At 40.1% G+C, this 9,857-nt stretch overlaps 2 pseudogenes; both read left to right on the top strand.

Annotated features, from left to right (window-relative positions):
* The first annotated feature begins 1,365 nt into the window (after positions 1-1,365).
* Positions 1,366-2,342, top strand: LOC128780442 (transcription initiation factor TFIID subunit 9-like; annotated as a pseudogene).
* Positions 2,343-7,653: 5,311 nt separating this feature from the next.
* Positions 7,654-9,298, top strand: LOC128780534 (metaxin-3-like; annotated as a pseudogene).
* The last annotated feature ends 559 nt before the right edge of the window (positions 9,299-9,857 follow it).

The following is a 9,857-nucleotide window of genomic DNA, read 5'->3' as shown; positions in this document are numbered from 1 at the left end:
GGAGGTACACACCTTACCCTGTTTCAAGGCCTTATTCCTGGGTGAGTCCTCTGAGCTTTGAAGAGTTTCCAGGGGAAGCCAGAGTCTCGCAGCAGAAATTGCCTACAAGGTAATGGAATGGTCCTTGGAGCCAGAAGTGGACAGAGCAGGGAAGAGGGTCTTGCACCTCTGCCTCAAACACTTAACTCTACTTGTAGTTAATTCATTGTGTAAACAATAGACTCATTTTTTGTGAGGACAAGGATCATGGTACATAAATGTGTGCATTGTTAGCCATTGATCTAGGCTCTGAAGATGCTGTGGGTGAGTGAGAAACAAGCATCTCCTGGCAGGGCTTATATCTGATGGAGGAAGAGGAACATTAAGTATATAAACAAAGTAGATAATGTAACTTTTGATGGTGGCAAAAGCTAATTAAAAAATAGCACAATAGGGTGGGAGACTACTTTATGAGTGTGGCCAGGGTAGGTTTCTCTGAGGAGCTACAATCTGAGCTGGGTTTAAATGATGAAAATGACCACTAACTACCTGTGGAAGGAATGTTTCAGACACGAGGTATAACAAGTGCAAAGCACCTAAAATGGAAGGAACTCTCCATGTTCGAGGGACAGAAATTTAAAAAGGACGTTGTGGTAGGTGTTGAGTGAGGAGGGGGGAAATAGGAAGACTTAAAATCAGGGGTAGGCATTGGGGGCCATGGTCAGGAGTTTGGGTTTTACACTAAGGACAATCGTAATGTCATCCTGTCTTGGCCATGGTCTGGATTCTGTCCTCATCCTTGGAGTACCACCTTAGCCACTACCATTGGAAATCCCCCAAATGAGTGGTCCAGGGTTTCTCATCCCTTGGGGAAACTGAGTCAAGGATTGGGGAAAAGAGGGTGAAAGAAGGATGCCTCTCTCGACCCTTCCAGGAACCACTGCCCGAACTTCCTCTACCAGACTGCAGGTGGCATCAGGTCCCCCGTCAGTCCTTGGAGGAGCTGGCTGTGCAGTGCTCACCCAGCTGGTCCACTCTGGGAATCCAGAGTCACTTCCGAAGAGACTCTTGCACTCATTTATTCCAGTTGACTTTAGAACATATAAGAAGTTGAAAAGTTTCTCAATTCAATTTATGAATGTAACACAATATCAGAGCCTAATAAAGAGAGAAACACCTTTGAAGAATACATAATTCTCACCTTCTGAAAACTGCTTAAGAAAATAAGAAAAGGCCAGAGCATCCTGCTCACAGTGCATGGCAGCGTGGGGCTGGAGGGTGAGGTAGGCAAGGTACACCAGGGCTTGGAAAAACCATGCTAGGCAAAGATCTTGCATGAAGACCGGAACTGAAATACATTCACATGGGTGATTAGCTCAAGATCTCATGGAGTCTGGCAAGATGACACCTCCCAAGAGCACGTGAAAGGTGTGCAGATGACAGCACAAACCCTGAAGAATGTGGGGATTACAGAATATGGGGCAAGAGTTATAAATCAGATGTTGGAGTTTGCCTTCCAATCTGGGACCACAATTCTGAATGATGCAGAAACTTATTTAAGCCATGCTAAGAAAGCTACTGTTGACGCCGATGACGTGCTATTGGCAATCCAGTGTTGTACTGACCAGCTGTTAACCTCTCCTCTCCCAAGAGATTTTTTTATTTGATTTTGCAAAGAAATTAAACCCCTTTGCCACTGATCAAGTCATATTCAAGCCCTAGGTTGCCACTTGATAGATATATATTTTTTGGAACTTGAATTTTTTTAGATTTTACTCGTTTCTAGACAGAGGGGAAGGGAGAGAGAAAGAGAGGGAGAGAAATATTGATTCGTTGCCTCTTGCACACCCCCAACTGGGGATGTGGCCCGCAACCCAGGCATGTGCCTTGACTGGGAATCAAACCAGTGATATTTTGGTTCGCAGGCCAGCCCGCAATCCACTGAGCCACACCAGGGCTCCACTTGGCAGATACTGCCTGACTGCTCCAAACTATAGACTTAAGTCTTTACAAAAAAGACATCTACTTCTGTGGAAAGAATAACAGTTCTGTGGTTAAGTGTTGGTTCAGTTACTAGCAGACCAAGACCACTCCAGGCATACCAGCACCACAAGCCCCATCTGATTCAACTCAGGTAAGGACTCCAGGGACCCTCCCAGGGCAAAGATTTACCATACAGATACCCACCTCAGTCCCCAGCTCTAGGAGTATGAATTCCTGCAACATGAGCACTTCAGATTGTTCTAATTAATCCATCACTAATGGGGTCCAAAAACATTCTTGCTATCACTAAATACTTCCAATGAATCATCAAACTCATTAAAAGAAAACATAAAGATGATGATGATGATGATGATGACTGAAATCATTTGTAATGTAGCCTTGATGCATGTAACATGTATACTTGGTCTTGAATCCATCGTTCTGACGTTAAACATGCATGCTTGAAGTTTGCAGGTTGTTTTAGAAGTAATGTTTAATGAGTAAATACAGTTACCATACTTTTTAATTCAGATGTTGGGTTTTTAAAAATAGGATTGGTAATCATTTTTCATTAGCCTTAGTAAAAACATTAAGTTGTCATACATTAAAAAAAAAAAAAAGGAAGGAAGGAAAGATGGAAAACTACCAAACACATTTTAGTGATTAGCAAATCCTGAAACCAAAGCCAGATAAGAGCAGTAGGAGGAAAATATATACATGATTCCATGTATGAACAACAAAACAAAACTCCTAAATAAAATGTTAACAAGTTAACTTCAGCAGTGTATTGAAAAAGTAATTCATCAAGTCCAAAGAGGATTTAGTCCAGCATTGCTAAGATGGTTCAGCATTGGAATATATATCAATTTAACTTATTATATTACTGCATTAAAAACAAAAATAGTATCTTAAATTCAATACCCATTAATGATACAAAAGGAAAAAAATCCCCTGAAGTAGGAAAAAAACAGCCTAAATTTGACGTATTGTTTGTTTTTCATAAAACAATGGTAAAACCTACAAGTGCTGTACTTAATGGTGAAACAATAGACACATTCCGATCGAAGTCAGAAACCAGACAAGAATGACCTTTATCATCATACTATTCAAAGTGTATCAGATGCTCTGATTCGAGGTAAGAAGGGAAGCAGTCAGAGATAATAAACGTCATCTCTCATTAGAAACACTAGAAAAGAAGACGCAACTTGTGCCTATTTGCAGGTGACACTGTTTCTTACCTAGAAAAACATAAGAAAATCAATTGGCAAACTATTAGAACTAATAAGGGAATTTAGCAAGGTGACCACATGTAAGATCAACATCTAAAAATCAATAGCTTTTCTATATAGCAGGAAGAACCAATTAGACAATGTAATAGAAAATAAGATTCCATTCACAATAGCAACCAAAACCAGTAACCACCTAAAGATAAACTAAAAACAGAATTTATTTTGAACCCTTAAGGATAGTTCAAAATTAGGAAATCCATCAACCTAATTAATCACATTGATAAAGTCAAATTGAGAACTATATAATTACATAGCAGCTGAGAAAATTCAGGAACTGTTTTGGTAAAAACTTTAAGTAAAACAAGAGACAAAGGAGATTTCCTAACTATGACAAACAATTAGCTCTGGTTGGTGTGGCTCAGTGGGTTGAGCACCAGCCTGCAAACCAAAGGGTCGCTGGTTCAATTCTTGGTCAGGGCACATGCTTGGGTTGCGGGCCAGGTCCTCAGTGGAGGGCGTGAGAGGCAACCACATATCGATGTTTCTCTCCCTCTCTTTCTCCCTCCCTCTCTCTCGAAAAATAAATGAATAAAATATTTTTAAAAAATTAGTTTGGTCCTGGCTGAGTAGCTCAGTTGGTTAAGCATCGTCCCAATACACCAAGGTTGCAGGTTCAATCCCTGCAGGGCACATAAAAGAAGAAACCAATGAATGCATAAATACGTGGAACAACAAATCCATGTTTCTCTCCTTCCTGTCCTCTGTCTCTCTCTCTCTCAAATCAATCAGTAAAAAATGTAAGAATATTCATTTTAAAAAGAATATTTAAAAAGCATAAAGTTAGGGGATGGGGCTTTTAGGCAGGGCTTTCACTGAAATTACACATTTGTTTCCCATCTCCGGGAAAGAGCACACACACACTGCTTTAGCGCAGAGGCCCAGAGTAAGTTGGCTGCTTTGCATCTCCTCATACTCACGGCCCCTCGTGGAAACGGGCAGAGAGTCCTGTGGGTTAAGGTCCTTGAAAGCATACTCTGATACACAGATACTCTGGTCTCTGTTTAGTGAGTATTTTTGGCACCGACACCTGTAGAGGGAAAGAGAAAAGCAGGTTGGGGCTTTTCTATTATTAACGTTATTCTATTAGAGGGAGAAGTTGGAATATTATCTTTAAAAAGATACATAAATAGATAAAATATAGTACTTTGCAAATGTATTAGTATAAAGGTAACAATTAAAATAGCCCTGAGCGGTGTGGTTCAGATGGGCTTCATCCCACAAAGCGAAAGTTCGCTGGTTTGATTCCTGGTCAGAGCATGTGCCTGGGTTGCAGGTTTGGTCCCAGGTTGGGGGCGTGCGAGAGGCAACTGATCCATGTCTCTCTCACACATTGATGTTTCTCTCCCTCTCCTTCTCCCTCCTTTCCCTTCTCTTAAAAAAAGCAAAAAGAACAAAAACAAAATATAAAACTTCCTAAATTCCAAGAGAAATATTTTAAAAGATCTAGGGGGTAAGAGAGAGAGAAAGAGAAGAAAACAGATGACCATGAAGTAAAATATTTTATAATTTAAAAAAATTCATGTTTATCAATAATATAAGTGAGGCTAACTCACATATTAATCAAAAATATTTTCAAACTGTCTAGCAACACAAAGACAAACTTAAAACAAAAAAAGAATTAAGCAAGTTAAAAAATAAAAGGATGGACAAATATTTACCAGGCAAAATGTAAAACGCAAAGAGAGTAAGGGCTGTGATGTTCTGTGAAGGGAGAATTCTGACCAACCAAGAAGCATTAGGAAGGGAAATGAGGCTTTTTATGATGCTAATGGCTAAAATAGCAATGGAGGGATATGTATGTACCCAAGAACACAGCAATCAACTTTCATAAAGTACAAGTTACAGGAGATGCAGGCGTAATAGAAACGCGTGAACAAGAGAAAAGTTTCGCGTGTACCTCTCACTCCAAGACAAATCAAGAGGACGAAAAAGGAGTGAGGGTTTGGGAAAGCTGACCCAGTGCTACTGAAAATGTGTTCACAGACCGGGGCCAGCGCGCGCTCTGTGGCTTCCAGACGCGGTGAGACGAGCAGCTCGCTCAGAACAGAGTCAATGTACCACTGCCTTCACTGAGAAAGTCTGGCTACCAAAAAAGAAAAAGAAAAACCAGCTGACCTAGTGTCCTTCATGACGTAGTAGTCTGGCCACGTTGAGTAGCACTGACCTACATGACATAATTAGTAGGGTAACTTACAAATGTGTATCAAATTCCGAACCACACTATTAGGGAAGATAACTCTTTTTGCAGTACATACGGAATGCTCATAAAAATGGGTATCTTAGGCCATAAAGAAAAACTGCAATCAAATGCAAATAATGCAAACAGTGCTTTCTGACTACAGTGCAGGAAATTGGTAATAATAAAAAAAAGCTTTCCACTTGGAAAATTTTTTATTTTATTTCTTTAAAAATTTATTTATTTTTAGAGAGAGGGGAAGGGAGGGAGAAAGAGAGGGAAACATCAATGTGTGGTTGCCTCTTGTTTGTGTACCCCCCACTGGGTGGGGACCAAGCCTGCAACCCAGGCATATGCCCTGACTGGGAATTGAACTGGTGACCCTTGTAGTTTCCAGGCCAGCACTCAATCCACTGAGTCACACCAGTCAGAGCCCACTTGGAAAAAATTTTAAATGTACATGCTTTTCAATTATTCCTGCAATGAAGGTGAAAAAAGCAATAGGCAAAAGAGTGTGTATACTATTATACTTTTTGTGTAGAAAGGAAAGGAAAATAAAAGTATATATGTATACATTTGCTTCTACTATTTTCAGAATTTAGAAGTATGTAAAACACAAACTAATAAAAATAATTATTTATCAGAAAAAGGATAGGGATGGAAGCTGTATATTTCTGCATACACCTTGCTTTATAGTTTGATATAGTTAAACATACACATAAAAAATAAAATAGACACATAATTTGGAAAACGAATTTAACTACAAGAGAATAATAAGCAATCACTTAAAAACTGAATGAAAACTAACCTATTTGTCTATCAAGTTGTGTCATAACCATACAAAGAAGAAATCTTTCAAGTGACCTTGAAAGATAGTATATTAGCTGTACGGTGTATAGTGAGATAAATCTTCAGGAAAAAAAATACAAGTAAATCTTAAACAGTTCTCTGTAGACTTACTGTCACTAGTGATATTGGTATTTCAAAACTATTACATATAATAGAATAAAGCAAATGTCATGAGGAACCAAGATGTTCAGTATAAGAGAACAAAAATATGTTTAAAATCAAGATAAGTAAAACCTATACAATATTTAATTTGAATTAAAAATACCAGTTTGAACTGTTTATTGTTTACTCTTGCTAAAAAAAAAAAAAAAGAAGTATTCCCTCTCTCTGCTCGCAGGAGAGCCCTGGAGGTGAGGACAGCCCGGTCGGTAGTGATGCGTACCCCGGTGGTCAGGCCGTGGTCTCTGAAATGCCACTGCCCCCTGAAAGGAGCCGGGCCTCTCCGAGAAATCGCCGGTTTCAGCACTGGAGCGGGAAATACACAGACGGAGCCGAGGCTATCCTGCACCTGGAAGTGAAAGAGCTACCGGAGGCGGGGGCGCATGTCCAATGACAGAGGCGCTAACTGAAAGAAGTTCTCGCTGGCCAAATGTGGAACAATTTCAGCACCGAGAAGAATTATGACTACAGCGAACAATAGCACTGGAACATATAAACATCCGTGAGTTCACGATGGTAACAGTTTTTGAATCCTTAGTGGTTTTGAGTATTTATTGCTGCCATAATATGCCACCCCAAAACTTAGTGACCTAAAAAAACCCCAAAAACTCATTGGTCCCCTATGGTCGTTTGTATCAAAATTATCAAATGTCTTATTATTCTGAAAGTTGCTTTTCCCCCTAGAAACAGAAGGATCCAGGTGCCTTTTCTGCAGGTCCTGTATTTCAGGCAATCCAAGTCAACGATGAGAGAAAGTTCTTTATATAAAACCACATCTAATAAATGCAAAATAAATCATGGAAATAGAAAAAAACACTATTTTACAATCACTTATGAAATAATGGATCTAAGCAATGATCATCGATTACTGCTGAAATTATTGGATGAAGAGTTAATGGTAAACTTTAAACTAGACTGAAGTCCTGCCTGATGTGGTTCAGTGGATTGAGCACCGGCCTGTGAACCAAAAGGTCACTGGTTCAATTCCCACTCAGGGCATGTGCCTGGGTTGCAGGCCAGCTCCCCCTTTGGAGGCAAATGAAAGGCAACAAATAGATGTATCTTTCATACATTGATGTTTCTTCCCCTCTCTTTCTCCCTCCCTCCCCTACCCTCTAAAAGTAACTAAATAAAATCTTTAAATTTTTGTTTTTTAAAAAACAGACTGAAAACACAAGAACCCAGTTATCACTCTCAACATTACTAAAAGCTGGACAATGTCATGTGCCTCCTGATATGATCTAGAATATGTAGAATGCCACTTTCAACGTATTCTTGACAAAAAGATAAAATTATGAAGCCCCTAGATGTAGGTATCAGTTTATAAAAAATATGGAGCATAGAAAAATAAGTTACAAATCCAAATTTAGAATGTGGGAAATCCTACACAACACATTACCTAGTTTCTTCAACAAATAAATGGCATAAAACGAAATCAAAATGGAACCAGTAACAAAAAAGAGGGGGCATTCTGTTGATTAAAAGAGACTTGACTAGTAAAGTTCAGCCCCAGCAAGATGGCAGCTCCCTTGGAGCCTAGTTACTGGGAAGGTGGCCGGGGGCGCCCATCATACCCAGTGAGTCCCTAGTCATACCAAGTTTCTCGTGCACTCTTAAACATCAATGTCATTGATAACACCAATGCAGATGACAGCAAAAATACTAAACATTTTAAGAAAACAGAAACGTTGTGCTGATCCTGAACTCTCAGAGAAACAAGGGGCAGATGTGCTGGCTTACGTTGCTCTCTTCAGAAAGAAGCTGCTCCCTGCAGTGCTCCCACATTCTCAGTGGAGGGTGACAATTCTTGACTGAAACAAAGCCATGGTTTTGGTTTGCTCCATGAATTCCTTTGCTCTTGAGTCTGATCCTTCCCGGAAGGCGTCTTAGCGAAGGCTGACTAAGGATTCCCCTGACCAGAGGAGAGCCTCCCCTGTTCCACCTCTGAAAAGGGGGAGCACAGATGTACAGAGATGCCCAAGAGTGTCAAAACCCGCTGTCAAACAGATTGGGGACATCTCATTTTTCTTTGAAGATATACCTACCTCGGCTGCCTGTGTGTTTGGTTTTCTTGCACCTCTTTATAAACTGCACTTTCCTAAAGGTCAGTTTGAAACAGTTCTCCAACCTGTGTGCTTTTGTGATGACATCCTACAAGGTATTTTTGGTGTCGTCTTGGAGATGGATGACAATCTTCACCAAAGTCTTCAACTTCCTCATCAGGGTTGGAGGGGGTCATTAAGAGGGTGTGACTGCTGGCTGAGTCCTGAGCCGGACCCAGGCAACTGGAAGCTCACCACCTCATCCCCTTTCCTTGGAATGTACACTCCGCCTGCCGTCCCTACAGTAGGAGCCTTTTCAAGGATGCAGCCTTGAGAGAGTGTTGTGGAGACCATCTGGATTGGATTCCTGACTGAACCCTGTTAAGGGCTCCATATAAACTTCTAAGATTCTAGCGGGTGGGTGCACAGATCTGGTTGTCTTTCAGCCGCCCAGACAAGCCTCCCATGGAAGTTCCCTTGCTTATTAAAGCTGCCACCTACCAGTCTGGCACAGTCTGCCTCTCTCTTTAGGTTCTCCTTGCCCTCCATGGGCTGGGGGGTTGGGAGTGGAGGTGGGGCAGTTTGGAATTTCATCCCGGGAATTCCCAACATTTGGAACCAACACTTGGAAACTGCCAACCCTCAAATTGACTCCTATAGGAAGAAAGTTATTCCTGACAGTGTCACGCTTTGTGCCCAAGCTTTTGGCTTCCAGTTGTACGAATGTTGCAGTAATCTCTTCCACTAAGTGAAGGCAAAAGTAAGATACTATTAGTGGGTATAAGGAAGACTCTAAAACAATGGGACTTTTTATGCCATGGTTGTTTGTTTTTTTTTAATTAGGAAGCTTGTATTCTAGCTTGGCAATGCACTTTAATATTGAGATTCACACTAAGTGAACTTGTAGGAAAAAATACATTATGCTGCATAAATTTTAAAAAACAATGAACCTGCCTTAATCTTGGCAGATTTTTGCCTTTGGTTCACATATTTCTGACTATAAGCTACAATTCTGTTCTGAATGTACACTGTTAATTTATTCAAGTTAATTTACTCAGTTTATTAGTTTTCTTAGACCAGCATGAATATCTAATACGTGGCTCTTTAGCTAATGCTTTTTTCTTCTGTTTAGAAACCTGATGCCTATTTCTATTTTAGGAACTAGGGAAAATATAAATTACTTCAATAGAAAAGATTCTATTTAACTTTGAAGAGAGAGAGAGAAACTTAAACCTACCAACCAAATGCAATATGTAGATCTTGTTTAGATCCTTATTTAAATACACCAACTGCAAAAAGGCATTTTGAGACAATTGGGGAAAACTGAACAAGGAATTATTATTAGATAATATTAAGGAATTATCCATTTTCCTGGCATGA

This window comes from Desmodus rotundus, chromosome 3 (genome assembly GCF_022682495.2).
Source record: "Desmodus rotundus isolate HL8 chromosome 3, HLdesRot8A.1, whole genome shotgun sequence".
Taxonomy (NCBI): domain Eukaryota; kingdom Metazoa; phylum Chordata; class Mammalia; order Chiroptera; family Phyllostomidae; genus Desmodus; species Desmodus rotundus.
Note: the sequence above shows the minus strand (reverse complement) of the source record. Positions and strands in the feature narration are given on the sequence as shown.